Source organism: Odocoileus virginianus, chromosome 11, assembly GCF_023699985.2.
Source record: "Odocoileus virginianus isolate 20LAN1187 ecotype Illinois chromosome 11, Ovbor_1.2, whole genome shotgun sequence".
Lineage (NCBI taxonomy): Eukaryota > Metazoa > Chordata > Mammalia > Artiodactyla > Cervidae > Odocoileus > Odocoileus virginianus.
In genome coordinates this window covers 61,894,391-61,909,056 of record NC_069684.1, presented here as the reverse complement: position 1 = coordinate 61,909,056, position 14,666 = coordinate 61,894,391, and the positions used below count along the sequence as shown (strand labels likewise).

Below are 14,666 nucleotides of genomic sequence, written 5' to 3'. Positions count from 1 at the left end.
TTTATTTCCTCTAGAAATAATACATGAATAAAAACATAAGTATGTTTGCAATTAGCTTAATTTCTTAAAGAAATTAATGAAGCCACAAGCTAATTATGTACAGATCACTAACCTCTGAGTGCCAATAATATTATTTTGGTAAGTCACGTAGAAGATCTATTTGAAAAAGAAGTATATGAATTAGAAAAATAATTGCCACTTGGATTAATTGGTATCATCAGAAACAATGACAAAGATACATTTATAAATAAAATTGAGAAATACAGTGGGAACAAATAATACATCCTCATGTTCATTAAATGAAGCTGCTTCAAAATTTAAAACAGAAGCAAAAATACCTAGTGGCAGTAATGTACTTAAACAATAATTAAAAATAAAGTAATATTTTGGATGCTATTTGTTAATAAGGACTTATTACCTTAAAAAGGGACAATTCATTGATATATACAATATTGAATGTCCTATGAAAAACTAAAACCATTACCTCAGTTATCAGAAAGTTTAATTTTACATACTGAAAACGCTGTTTCCTCTATCAAATTCGAAAGTCACAGGAATTTTCTGATTCTACTACTCCGGTTCTGTGGCAAACTTGGAAAAAATGGTGTGATAGAAATGCAGTCATCTAAACATTACTATTTAAATAATTTAGCACCATTTCATTTGCCTTTGCATTTTTAAAAATGTAAATGGATTTCTCATATTAGGAAGCACCCTTCCCTGAAATGCAAATGAACATGCATGGCAAGAGAGGGACTATTTTCTTTAGTAAAAAATCTTCTGGATGCTAAGTCTTAAAGACATAAAAATTATCTTGTGCTAATACATACTAACATTTTGTTTATTAAAATAAAAATGTCATAGATATTTTAAACAACCTTTCAATGATTAATAGTGTTGTGGTCTTCTTTTTCTTTCTTGAAAAAAAAGTTGGAATCTTAACTCTAAAAATACTAAACTTTATAGGTAATATTAACAGAACATACAATTGAAGTTTACAAAGATATTATAATATAAAGATGAGGGGGATGAAGAAACTTCCAGTTGCACAAAATAGCCAATGCAAAATTAAGAAAGCTACTGATAATGTTGAAAATACACACCCAACTATAGTCTAATGCCTGCCATAAATAATGTCCTTTCTCATTAAAACAGAAATTGTTCATGAGGAAAAAAAAATCACATTGTATTAGAGAATAATCAACATAATTTTTCTCATTGAGTACTTAGTTGTGCCTAGAAGTTTTATTAGTTCTCCTTTTTGTCCATTTTCCCTTGATAATTTATTTTAGTCCCCCCTCCCTCCAAAAAAAAAAAAAAAGAAAGAAAGAAATATATTTCACTAGGAAAGCAGGAGCGGTTGAATTATACAGTGTAGTAAAAATTATATAGAGAGTGTCTTTGGAGCTTAAGAACACTAGACCTTAGGAACAAATGGCTCAAATATGTTTTCCATGAGGTGAAATCATTATATACGTATATATATATATGTATATATATATGTATATATATATATATCAATGTGCTGATGAAAATGCCTTGTCTTCTCACTATAATAGAAATTCTTGTAGCACAGCTATAAACAAATGATTTGCAAAAGTAAAGCAAAGAAACTCAGAGCAGAGCAGCACTCCAGAACTTAATACATGGACAAGAAAGTGTATTATTCGTTACTCAAATCCTGCTGCAGCAAATTCCAGTAAAACACAAAAAAATCAGTATCTGGCAAGTGTCTAAAGGCATAATTGTGTTATTTCTGTCTCTAGCTACAAAAACTGTGGCAATCATGGAGACTCCCCTGGTGCTCAGCATTTAAGATTCCTCACCGCCAATGCAGGAGGCATGGGTTTAAACCATAGTTGGGGCACTAAGATCTCATATACCATTTTATTGCTCAGTCACTAAGTCATCTGACTCTTTGCAACCCTATGGACTGCAGCACACCAGGTTTTGTGACCCTATGACTGTCTTTCACTATCTCCTGGAGTTTGCACAAGCTCATGTCCATTGAGTCGGTGACGCCATTCGACCATCTCATCCTCTGTTGTCCCCTTCTCCTCCTGCCCTCAATCTTTCCCAGCTTCAGGGTCTTTTCCAATGAGTTGTCTCTTCCATCAGGTGGCCACAGTATTGGAGCTTCAGCTTCAGTATCAATCTTTCCAGTAAATATTCAGGGTTGATTTCCTTTAGGATTGACTGTTTTGAACTCTTTGCCTTCCAAGGAACTCTCAAGAGTCTTCTGCAGCACCACAGTGTGAAAACATCAATTCTTCGGCAGTTTGCCTTCTTTATGGTCTAATTCTCACATCCATACATGACTACTGGAAAAAACATAACTTTGACCAGACAGACATTTTTTGGCAAAGTGATGTCTCTGCTTTTTAAAATGCTGTCTAGGTTTGTCATAGCTTTTCTTCCAAGGAGCAAGTGCCTTTTAATTTCGTGGCTCTACTCACCATCTACATACCATGAAAGTAAAAGTGAAAGTTGCTCAGTCGTGTCTGACCCTTTGAGACCCCATGGACTATAGGGTCCATGGGATTCTCCAGATAGGAATACTGGAATGGGTAGCCATTCCCTTCTCCAGGGGATCTTCCCATCACAGGGATCGAACTCAGATCTCCCACATTGCAGGTGGATTCTTTATCAGCTGAGCTACCGGGGAACCCCAAGAATACTGGAGTGGCTCCTATCTTTCCTCCAGAAGATCTTGGAGTCAATCCAGGGTCTCCTGCACTGCAAGTGGATTCTTTACCAGCTGAGCTACCAAGGAAGCACATGCCATGGGTGTGGGCAAAGTAAAAACAACAACAAAAATACTATGGTAATCATGGAATCATCTACAAAACTGCGGTTAAGGGTGCACATGAGGAGATGCTCTAAGGATTTGTCCCCACAGAACAAGACAAGAAATTTGATATTTCTCTTCTGGTTTGTTTTAGAGCTCATAACCAATTAAGAGACTGTTAAGACCACCAGACATTATCCACTTTGGGAGTCTTCACTTATCAAGTTACCAACTTGTCATTTCATTTAAAGTTTGAAGACAATCTTATACTGAGTATAAAGTCCTAAAATGTTCAATGCTAACATCACAGAAAGTCATACAGCTAGCTCTTTTGTATGTTTACTATGCAAAATAACTTTCCATGAAATTATGGCAGGGATTTGTAGAAAAAGAACATCAAGAGAACTTTAAAATGGCAATTACTGCCTAACTACAGAGACTGACAAAGGCAGTTTCACATTTACATCAGTTGTTATGATGTCTTCATTGCAGCATCGTGTTTGTCTCCCAACTCCACCATCTGCCTCCTGGTTTTAGTTAGATATTTTCCCATAGAACTGTCTGCTATGGGTGTAATGTTTAGTAGATAACAATGAACACAGTTTCTTGACAATTTTTCACAATCTTTTCTAATATGTCTTTCAAAATTCAGTACCTACTAATATGTTTCCTTCTGATAAGGTATCTACCCTTGAAGGAAAGTTCCAGTTGATGGATTTAAATCTGGCAGAATATCCCTACATTCCACTAAAGTTGAGATGATGTGAAAGTAAAAACAGTCACAATAAATCAGTGAAATGTATGCAAACCTGGTCTTCCCAGGTAGCTCAGTGGCAAAGAGTCCACTTGCCCGTGGAGGAGACATAGTTTTGATCTCTGGGTAATGAAGATCCACTGGAGAAGGAAATGGCAACCCACTCCAGTATTCCTGCCTGGGAAATCCCATGGACAGAGGAGCCTGGTGGACTCCTGTCCATGGAGTCGCAAAGAGTTAGACATGGCTTAGCAAATAACAACAATGCAAACCAGAAAATATTGTGTATGCTTTTTTGAAATGTCTTTAGCAGCCCCTTACAATTATTCTAGAAGCAATCTCCCTTTCATCATTTTAATCTCATCCAAGGAGAACTCTAGAACATTGCTGGAAAGTAATGCAATTGCAGGCATTGCAGGTAACTGACAGTGTGAATAGTCTGCTGAATTGTACTTAACTTCTGAAAACTGTTAAACCTCCTTTAGATAATTAGGCTTGTTATCATGCCAAGAGGAACCAGAAGTTGGATCTGTTTTGTACAGGTGGTTTGAAAAAGAAAAATTCTATAAAATGTTCCTGTCTGTGTGAGACTTCTGTGTGGAGAAAAGTAACAATAGACCACAGAAATAGATCATAAGAAATTATTGAATCAAGAGAACAGTTTGAATTCTTTTAGCAAGGAATTTGAATTCTTCCAGGAATTGAATAGGGTGACATTACTAGGAGAGCAGCACTCTTACATTTTAGAGTTTTAATCATAATTGACAATGGATTTGATGCCGGGCTCTAATGTTGATGCTGGGTTGGGCACTATCATATCATCAGCCTTGTTCCAGAGAACACATGAACTCACCTGCAGGTAGTCACAGCGAAGGTGTTCATGTGTATTGTTATCATCTCTGCTCATGTAATGAAGCAGGCAGAAAAATCTCTCATTGTCAAAGCTCATTACTTGTGAATCAGTTTCCAGGTTGAGAATCTCACTTACCTTCTGCAGCTGAATTCCTATCCTTTGTTTGGAAGATTACTTCCTCTAGCGGCCCTGATGTTTATATTTACCCGTGAACTGCCCTTTATAGGGTTTCCCTGGTGATTCAGATGCTAAAGAATCTGTCTACAATGTGGGAGACACAGGTCTGATGCCTGGGTCAGAAAGATCCCTTGGAGAAGGGAATGGCTACCCACCCTAGCAATCTTGCCTGGAGAATTCCATGGTCAGGGAAGCCTGGCAGGTTACAACCCATGGGGTCACAAGAGTCGAACATGATTGAGCTGATAACTTCTTCTGCCCCTTCATAGTGGGTATCAGGCTTACTTGGTTTATTTATAATATTCATTGAATACAGGACTTGGGGTTCAAGAGTGAAAAATAAACAAGATTCTTCCTTAGGGAGCTTTCATACAAGTGACAAGCTATAGAAAAGAAAAAGGAAATATATATAGAAGATGTAAAAAGTGTATGTATCCATATATATGCATATAATGCCACATGGTGCTAAGTGCTGTGATGTAAAATAAATTCTTAAAAAGGATGGAGACTGTGGTGGGGGTTGCCATTTACCCTTCAGTGATCAGCAAAGTCCTGTTTATTTAATAGGGATACATTTGAGCAACACCTACAAGAAATAAGAAAGTTACTGATTCCGAAGTTTATGGAAGCACATTCTAATAGAGGAAAGAGCAAATGGACTGTGGGAATGTGTGTGATGTGTCTAAGGAGCAATGACAAAGTGAGTGTATTGCATGTGATGGGTAGTGTGGGAAGAGAATAAGTCACAGAAGTAATAGGTGCAGATTCATAAGAGGCCATTATGTAGGACTATCTCTCACTTTTGGTCTTCCTGGGATCCTTCTCACATTTATGATCAAGGCTTCCTGCCTGTCTAGACTTCCAAACTCTACCAGATCCTCTCAATAATTTAGGTTTCTGGACCTAAAGGTCATTTCTCATGTTTTTGTAACTCTTGTTTTACTTTTTGCTAGAATAGATATTCTTTTTCTTTTCTTTTTTTTTTTTTTTTTTTTGCTTCACTATGCATCATATGGTGTCTTAATACCCCAACCAGGGATCGGACATGTGTCCTCTGCATAGGAAGTATGGAATCCTAACCACTGCTCTGCCAGGAAAGAGCAATTTTTGCTAGATTAAACAAAAACTATTTAAGAAGAAGAATATGAGTACATAAAATCAGGAAAAGCATACACACAGCTAGCTATGTAGATTAATTTTGTTCATCATTATGATACCACCCTAATAGCAGAAAACAAAGAACTAAAGAGTCTTTTGATGAAGGTGAAAGAGGAGAGTGAAAAAACTGGCTTAAATTTCAAGATTCAGAAAACTAAAATCTTGGCATATGATCCCATCACTTCATGACAAATATATGGTGAATAAGTGGAAGCAGTGATAGATTTTATTTTCTTGGGTTCCAAAATCTCTTCAGAGAGTAACTATAGCCACAAAATTAAAAGATGCTTGCTCCTTGGAAGAAAAGCTATGACAAATCTAGACAGCATATTTTAAAGCAGGGACATAACTTTGCTGACAAAGTTCAGTATGATCAAAGCTATTGTTTCTCCAGTAGTCATATATGAATGTGAGAGTTGGACCTTAAAGAAAGTTGAAGGATGAAGAGTTGATGCTTTTGAACTGTAGTGCTGAAGAAGACTTCTGAAGGTCCCTTAGTCCTAATCCTAAAGGAAATCAACCCTGAATATTCATTGGAAGGACTGAGGCTGAAACTCCAATACTTTGGCCTCCTGATATGAAGAGCTGACTCTCTGGAAAAGAACCTGAATCTGGGAAAGATTGAAGGCAGTAGGAGAACGGGGTGACAGAGGATGAGATGGTTAGATGGTATCACTGACTTAATGGATATAAATTTGAGCAAACTCTGGGAAATACTGAAAGACAGGGAAGTCTGGCATGCTGCAATTCATGTGGTTGCAAGGAATTGGACCTGACTTAGTGATTGAGCAACAGCAACAAATGCATTATGAGACGTGAGAAAAAAATTGTCTGCTCAAAAAGTATTTGAAGCAGAGAAACCGAGGAAGGAGACAAGAGAGAGAGTTGAGAGGGATTACTCTGAGGGTTTTTACCAAGGAATTAAGAGAAACAATGAAAATCCTTCCCAGTAGCAGTAATAACACATTAGAAATTTGAAGATGATGACTAGGCAAAAGACAAGAATTGCAGAACAATATTGAGAAGCCAGTGTGACTGCCCAGTTATGTGATACTCTCTGGAAAAGCTGAGCATCCTGTGTCAGTGTTTTTAAAGGGCCATACATTATTGCTTGGAATGTAGGGACTATAAGGGTCATTTCTATTGCTTATAACATAATACATAAAAATGGCACTTATGGTCACTTAATCCCTTATCATTGTCCGTAATGCAATTTTGCACTTGAATGATCTTGAGAGAATAGCTGTTCTTTCCACTAGGGTATGATGCTTTCCTAATGAACACCTGTGCAAGATATAATAAATGATTCATTGAATTGCCAACACCAGAAATCAAATTCTGATCTATGAGAACTATTTCACAATCAACCAACCACTACTAAAATATGCATCATTGCCTGTCTTGTGGAACTAAAATAAAACAGAAAGAGAGAGACAAACTGAATTTTTGTGAAGTAATGAGAAGTAACCATGAATATACAGTGTAAGGAATGTACTTGTATTTTATTATTTGTCCCTTCTTTGGTCATTATGATGATTTGAGGTAAAATTTGATATATAATTAAGCATAAATATTTGTATAAATATATGCTTCATTCATAGAAGTAGTAAAAAAATGTCAAGATGTCATCAAAGTAGTCATAGAAAATAATGCAAGCCATCTCCCACTTGAGAAAATGATTTCTATCTTTGGATTTATGTAAAAATCACCTTCAGAATGTCTTAAGATTACAGAGAATTTGATTCCAGTTAATTGGGAGTTGAGGAAGAGGTATCTGAATTATGAACCATTATATCAGTTTAATCTGAAGCAAGTAGTGCAGAAATTATACTTTGAGAAACAGAGCAGCAAAAAGCTATTTTAAACATTTTATGATGTGTTATGTTTTATTATTTTAGCTAAGATAGATATTTCATATATAGATTAAATACTTCTATCTATACACACATAGTCTACCAGTTTCCTCTGTTCATGGGATTTTCCAGGCAAGAGAACTGGAGTGGGTTGCCATTTCCTCCTCCAGGGGATCTTCTCCAGGGATCGAACCTGGGTCTCCTACGTTGTAGACAGATGCTTTACCATCTGAGCCACCAGGGAAGTCCTGTACCAATTATGCTTTATAAATTGAATGCAATTGCATAAGTTCGTGCATGGTATCTGTCAAGAGAAATCTATAAACCTATGATGGTCTATGGAGATTGGGATGGACCACAAATACAGATGGGGACAGATCATCAACAGCTAAATGACTTACACGATGACTGGAAATATCTGGAAACAGAAGGAAGATGAATGAATGCATGACTGAACAGAGATCTAGCGAATTCTACTGTCATCACTGGCTAATCAGTGGAGAACAGCAAAAAGTAAGAGGGAAATCTACAGCCTCTAACTCACTGTGAGTGTAAAAGGACATAAGAATGATTGGTAGGCCATTTGAACTTCTTTAAAAGTACAGAGAAGAAGGGACTTCCCTGGTGGTCCAGTGGCTAAGACTCCATGTTCCCAATGCAGAGGACCCAGGTTCGAATCCTGGTCAGGGAACTAGATCCTTTATGCTGAAACTAAGACTTAGTGCGGTCAAAGAAATGAATATTTTTAAAAAGTATAGCGACTTCTCTGGTGGTCCAGTGGTTAAGAATCTGCTTGCCAATGTGGGGCCCAAAGGTTTGATCACTGATCCGGGAGGATTCCACATTCTGAGGGGCAAATAAGCCCATGTGCCACAACTACTGAAACGTGTGCCCTAGAGCCCATTCTCTGAAACGAAAGAAGACACTGTAATGAGAAGTCCACACACTGCATCTAGAGCAAACTCATAAAGCAATAAAGACCCAGAGCAGCCAAAATCAAATAAATCATTTGTAAAAAATATAGAAAAGGTTTATTGCATTTTAAATGGCTAATAGAAAAAAAGTCACAGTTGAATTTCATAGTGACAAGTTACATCTCTCTTGCTGCTTCCAAGATTATTTTTTTGTCCTTGAATTTTAAAATGTGATTATACTTATCTGAGTGTGGAATTCTTGAGTTCTTCCTTCTTGGAGTTTTTCACTTTCTTGAAGGTTTATATTCATTTCTTTCATAAAATTTGGAACATTTTAAACACTAATTCTTCAAAAACATTATCTGCCATTTCTCCTTCTCTTCTTCTGAAACACTGACAGTGTATGTGTTGGTCTACTTGCTAATGTCCTTTGGGCATCTTTTCTATTGCTGTTCAGTCATTCAGTAGTGTCCAACTCTTTGAGACCCCATGGACTCCAGCACGACATGCTTCCTTGTCCTTCACTATCTCCTGGAGTTTGTGCAAGCTCATGTCCATTAAGTTGATACCATCCAACCATCTCATTCTCTGTTACCCTCTTCTTCTCCTGCTTTCAGTCTTTCCCAGCATCAGGGTCTTTTCCAATGATTTAGTTCTTTACATCGGGTGGCCAAAATATTGAAGCTTCAACATCAGCATCAATCCTTCCAATGAATATACAAGGTTGAATTCCTTTAGGTTTGACTGGTTTGAACTCCTTATAGTCCAAGGGACTCTTAAGAGTTTTCTCCAGCACCACAGTTCAAAAGCATCAATTCTTAGGTGCTCACCCTTCTTTATGGTCCAACTCTTACATCCATCCATGACTAGTGGAAAAACCATAGGTTTGAATATATGGACTTTGTCATCAAAGTGATGTCTCTGATTTTTAATAGAAATAGAGATTTGTCATAGCTTTTCTTCCAAGGAGCAAGCATCTTTTAATTTCTTGGTTGTAGTTACTGTCCACAGTTATTTTGGAGCATTGTTTTTTTTTTTTTTTTTTTTTCTACGTCGCTTCAGTCGTGTCCGACTCTGTGTGACCCCATAGATGGCAGCCCACCAGGCTGCCCCGTCCCTGGGATTCTCCAGGCAAGAACACTGGAGTGGGTTGCCATTTCCTTCTCCATATTTTGGAGCATCTTAAGATAATTGTTTTAAAGTCTTTGTGTAGTATATCTCCTACCAAATTCTTTTCATCGACATTTTCTGTCAATTTATTTATTTATTTACTTATTTTCTGAATGGGCTGTATTTTTCTCCTTTTTATGACTTATGATCTTTCATTGAAAATCAGATGTTGAAATCTAATGACATGTTAGCTCTGGAAATCAAATACTTCTCTTTCCATAAGGTTTGCTGTTTTTTTTTTTTTTAAATTTAATTTAATTTTGATTGTTACAGTCTGCTTCTTTGCATCCACCTAAGGTGTAAACATAAGGTCTTCTTGGGTCTTTTCTGTACCTCCACATTTTCCTGGCCATGTGTGATAACTTTCCTGTACATTAGTTGCTTTTGTATGACGTAGTCTTTAATACTTGGCTCCTGAAGGGGAAAAATGGGAAGAAAAAAAAACAAAAAAACAAGAGGTTGGAAGAAAAAGGCAACTGACCCTTAAGTCCTCTACAAATCATTTAGCTATAGGATAAGTGGCTTTTGACAATGGAGGAAACTCAAATGCAATGACCACCACTACTTTGACTACCTTTCTGTGATCCAAAGCCACAACCAGTGATGACAACACAGATCACTGATATTTGACAGGGTGAAGTTTGTTCATCTTGACTCCAGTAAACTCTGTGCCCCTGCTCATGCACGTCCATTTGTGTCTGACTCTTTTTGGCACCATGGACTGCTGCCCACCTGGCTCCTCTGTCCATGGATTTCCCAGGCAAGAATACTGGAGTGGGTTGCCATTTCCTATTCCAGGGGATCTTCCCAACCCAGAGATTCAAGCTGTATCCCCAGCCTCTTCTTCTTTGTCAGGTAGATTCGTTACCATTTTGCCACCTGGGAAGCCCAAACTCTGCAGGTTGCTCCCAAATATGTGTATAGCTATCTGCCAAGGTGTTAGGGGTGGAGAATGGGTAGTTACTATAGCACTAAGCACTGAAACTGACCATAATTTACCTTCATGTCTTTCCCTTGAGAATTATAGGACTTTAATAGACTCTAGAGTTATTGAAGAAAATGACAGAGAAATCAGAAAATACCAAGAGACAAGTGAGAACAGAAATATGAATTATCAAAATCAATGGGATGCAACAAAAGTTGTTCTTAGACGGAAATGCATAGCAATATATGCCTTCTTCAAGAAAGGAAAAAAGTTCCAAATAACTTTTCACTTAAAAGAACAAACAAAGCCCAAAATTCACAAGAAGTGGAAATAATAAAGAAAAGAATGGAAATAAATAAAATAGAAACTGAAAGAAAAAAAAAGCAATGGAAGGGATCAATGAAATGAAAAAGTTGGTTCCTTCAAAAGGTAAACAAAAATCAACAAGTCATTAACTAGGCTAGCAAAGAGAAAAAAAGAAAGAGCTCAAATACACAAAATTAGAAATGAAAGAGGAAAAGTCAATGAAACTCCTGTCTTTTGGTTTTAATCCCACTGAGATATTAAATGCAAACTCTCTTACTATTTTTAGGGATGATTTATATTACTTAGCATATTGCTTACTTAATGTGCTATAGATAAAAAACTGCTTTTTGGCTTCTGTTTGTTATATTATGTGCTTTTCAAATTATAATACTTTCCATTGAGGTACAAATTAACATAATAAAATTTTTGAAAAATATTGAGTGACAAAAATCTAAAAGGTTAAGGTATCTGATTAGAGAAATAAGTACTATTAATTTAGGCTTTTTTTGTGCTTTCCACTGAGGTTAATTTTATAAAATGTGCATTTTTAGACTAGAAGATACAGGTGAAGTTTCTATGACCCTTTCTAGTGGCCTTAGATAATGCTGATCTTCTGATTTATAGTATTTCTTCATTTTCAGCCAATTTAGTACATAGGATGCAAAAAAGCTAAAATTACAGCCATTTTTCAAGCTCTCCATATGTGTAATTCCCTTTTAAAATGCTTCATTCAATATACTAAAATATATCTTTTTGTTTTAAGGTTTCTAATTTTTTTTTGCTATATTTCCTTTCTATGCATATCTTCATTTTATATTCTGAATTGACATTTCACTTGCCTGGTAGTGTGTCCGGTAAAGAATCCACCTGCAATGCAGGAGATCCTAGTTCGATTCCTGGGTCAGGAGACCTGCTGCAGAAGGGATTAAGCTACCCACTCCATTATTCTTGGGTTTCCCTGGTGGCTCAGATGGTACAGAATCTGCCTACAATTCAGGAAACCTGGATTTGATCCCTGGGATAGGAAGATCCCTTGGAAGAGGGCATGGCAACCCACTCCAGTGTTCTTGCCTGGTGAATCCTCATTGACAGGTGCCTGGCAGGCTACAGTCCATGGGGTCGCAAAGAGTCGGACTTGACTGAGTGACTAATTGTATGATGCTGCTATTTCACTTCTGTTTCTGGACATTTGATTATTGTGAAATTTCCATGACCCTAAAAACAAAGCTGTAAAGACTGAATAGCAGATATATCAATGAATAAGGCCAGGGTCAAGGAGAATAGTCTATATAGAAAGATGAAAGTGTAGAAGATCCTGAGTGCATGTATTATATACTAAGATTATTTTAAACTGGATTAGCACCTAGTAGAGTGACTGCTTTATGAGGATATTCAAAATTATCTGTTAAACAGATAAATAAATAATTGAAATACTAGAACTTAAATTTCTGGCATGACAGTTTTAAAGTCATATCTTGAAAGATAGGTAAGGAAGCAACGTTCAAAATATGTCCTCTGACAACACCTTCACAGTGTCCACCCTCTACAAAGCCCCTATAAGCTCACTGTGGGATAAATCAACATCTTAACTGATTTCCTGTTGACTCCTTGCAGTATTCTCAACACATGGATGCAATTCTTTCTAAAATATCAATCAGATTACACCACTCCTTTGTCCAGAATCCTTAAATGCCCATCTGTTTCCTTCAGAGTAAAACCCATAAGCCTTATAATGGCCTTCCATTCTGATTATACCTGTACCTGAACTCTGATCTTTTCTACACTTTACTGAGGTAATTTTACTCCAACCGCCCCAACCTCCCTGGAAACCAGTGCATCCTCTTCACCCTTTGGTAAACTCCATCACCTTTGTCAATCCTTGGTTCAAATCTTTTTCTCAGTAAGACGTACTCTGGTAATCTGTCATACTTCACACATTTTCCTTTCTTTCTTTCTTCTTTTTTTTTGCCATATAAATGGCATATGGGATCTTAGTTCCTCAACCAGGGATTAGATTTCAAACTCGTTCCCTCTGCAGTAGAATTTTGGAGTCTTAACCTCCAGGGAAGTCCCCATATTTCTTAAGTTAGAATGTTTAATGTTTATTGTTGTATTCCCCTCCCATATACAAGCTCCATTAGGGCAAAGACCCTTTATGAGTTTAAAGTGTATGTTAACAGTGACAGAGACACAGGCTGCTCTCAACACTTGTTGAATAAATGAATGGTTAAAAAAAGAGTTGGCATTAGTCAAAAATGGATTTGGATAGGGACATTTTAGTAAATTGATGAACTTAAAAACTTATATGCATTTTTGTGAGGTGTTAATAAAAGGGAAAAGTGATCAGTGTAGCAATTTATTTGAGTTGTTGAACTAGCATAGTAGGTATTTGTTGTTTACCTCCACAAAAACTATAATCCATCATTAATCAAAAGCACAATGATTTCTCTTCATGGCACTTAACGTTTCTTATATCCTCACCAATGTTTACCTCACTCCAGTTCTAGGGCTTGTCTCTAGCCAATAAGGCAGTAAGCATAACCCACATCAATAGCCAGGCAACTGATTCATTTAACCAATTAGAAACAACACATGTGATTGATCTATGTTGGAGCTTTAAAGATAGAGATGCACACTGTCTTCCCTAAGTTACGGTCATTGAGGACATGAGATCTATAGCTCCTATAAGCATTTACCATCATATGAGTGGTTGGCTTGTGAAAAATCTAAAGCATGGACATTGAGATTTCCTATGAAACCAAGCCAAGAATGGAAACTACATCTTTTTTTAAGGTGCATGAGAAAGATATTTCATTTTTTGTTTGAAGCTGTTTGATTTAAGATTGTATCATCTTGAATAAAGATTCTTATTTTTGCTATGACTATCATGGGAAGCAGAACAGCTCTGGGACATTAGAGGAGCATATATTCTAGGTTTTTTGTTCAGTTAGTTTGGGTTTTTTCTTTTATATAGGATATATCTGAGCTCTCTAGGCATATGTGAATATGAGAAAATAGGGAAAGGTTGAATGTATGGAAAATTAATGGAATTCTTAATGTACTAGAATACACATGGAAGCAATAACTGATGAAGGTGACATTGGGTTTGGCTTTAGATGGGAATAGAAATAACATTTTCAAAAGTACCTGGAGAAACACAACAGAAATTGATTAAGACAGTGACATAAAATGTGTCTACAATGACCTCATGCAATAGCTACTGGAAATTTAATGTTTTTAAATATGGGAGGAATATGGATAAAAATAATATTTACATACATGAAATTTGGGAAAGAAACGTATTTTAGAGAAACTAGTTTGGAAGCCAGGGGAATCATCCAGATATTAAAAAAGAGGATCAAAATTAGAGGGGAAAAGTAGAAAGAATGGAAAGGAAGGGGTTGATAATAAAGACACCACTTTGGTCTGAGTCATTCATATCCTTTCTGGCCCTGTTTTTATGATAAATATTTCAAGCTCATTGAGCAGAAACCAGGCCTATCTATTGAGCTGTGCCTAGTGCCAGCACATTTTCTATGCTCAATAAATGCTAAACCATCATATCACTGAAGGAGGATATGAAATAAGGAAAAAGATTCTATTTCAGAAGGGAACTAAGTATTAGTAGTACTATGAACTAACTCATTATTTTGCATAATTTCCTTATTATTGCCTTCTTTTCTTTTTAGGTAAATAACATCTTCACTCATTAAATATATATTTAATGTTAGGAAGTTACCCTTCTAAGAGCTAGGGTGATTCAACTAG

General features: G+C 36.5%; 1 non-coding gene across 1 annotated transcript; it reads left to right on the top strand.

Moving 5' to 3' along the window:
- Positions 1-8,201: 8,201 nt before the first annotated feature.
- Positions 8,202-8,274, top strand: TRNAW-CCA (transfer RNA tryptophan (anticodon CCA)). The gene has a single exon. It is a non-coding gene; the product is annotated as a tRNA-Trp (tRNA).
- Positions 8,275-14,666: the final 6,392 nt, after the last annotated feature.